Source organism: Leptonychotes weddellii, chromosome 4 (genome assembly GCF_054177405.1).
Source record: "Leptonychotes weddellii isolate Sample4059 chromosome 4, ASM5417740v2, whole genome shotgun sequence".
NCBI classification, from domain to species: domain Eukaryota; kingdom Metazoa; phylum Chordata; class Mammalia; order Carnivora; family Phocidae; genus Leptonychotes; species Leptonychotes weddellii.
Genome location: NC_138372.1, coordinates 153,170,063 through 153,171,330, shown reverse-complemented (window position 1 = coordinate 153,171,330; position 1,268 = coordinate 153,170,063).

Sequence of the window (1,268 nt, the reverse complement as noted above, 5' to 3'; positions counted from 1 at the left end):
CAAACATATCCTTGAGCACATCTTCTTCCAAGTGGTGGAGTTCAAGAAATTGAACCAGGAACATGACATTGATACAAGTGAACCAGCATTCCAGAACAATTTCTGAGGACCTTGCCTCTTGAAGCATCTTCTGCCTCCTGATTCTCTTTGTAAACTATTTTTGAATTCTTCAACTCCTTATCAAAATTGTCTGTACACTCTTTACCCCATGAGTTGTAGGTCGGTGCATCTCCTGTAGTGCTCAGATAGATATAACATTTCTAACAAGATCCTTATGTGAGATACATTCCATTTTTAAAATTAAATCTGACTGAAACCCTACTTTTATAATTTAAAAAAAAAAAAGAAGCTATAGTAGCAATTCAGGAAATAAATAGTGGTGCAATGACCTGGAATGATAGGAGAGGTTGAGCAGATTTAAGCTATTTTAAGATTGTAACATCAATAGGACCTATAGCTGAATATATGTGGACTGAGAAAGGGGGGTCTTCCAGGATAATACTGAGGTTTCTGGCTGGATGATGGTGCCACGTGCCAGGTGCATTCACAGGTGCATGTAACACAAGAGAAAGGGCAGGTTGGTGGGGTGGTGGTGGGACATTTCTTATAAATAGATAAGGAATCCAGGCATGAGAAGGTTTAATATCTTTTCCAAAATCAAAGAAGCTATTCTTCTGTCTTCCAAACCTAGGTTCTTCTCACTAAGACAGGTTGCAAGAAAATTCAGAGCTTCTAATTTCTGGTACCTTTCTCTTTGCTCTGTTTGACACCACTTTCTTATAAAAGTGAGTTACCTTTATCAGGTGTGGTCACTGGAGTGTTTAGGAGAGTTATGTGCAAAGATGACATTTCCGTGGCTAGAAGAAATTCTGAGGAGGATTCCTTTTGAATGAAATGTGATTCCCTTCTATAGGGTTATATTTCTGATCCACAATACTGCTTTGTGCCAAAATTAGCTTCCCATACTCTTGCCTCCCTCTTGGTACCTTTAATGCCTAATTTATTTCAGCTCAACACCCAGTATCTGTACCAATCTGAGTGATTCATGAAGCTTAAAGCATAGCTGTATTCAAAGTTGTCCTGGGTGACCTGTGTTTCATGGTCTACTGCATCAGAGCTGAGCATGGTTCCCTGGATTTCTGTGATGCTCTCATCTGCCAGAGACTGATTGGAATGTGCAGTTGCTCACGGTGGAAGGGGAAACATGTTTCTCATTCAGCAAGAATGTGGTCCCATCCACAGAGTTTACAGCACGGTTACATTTGAAG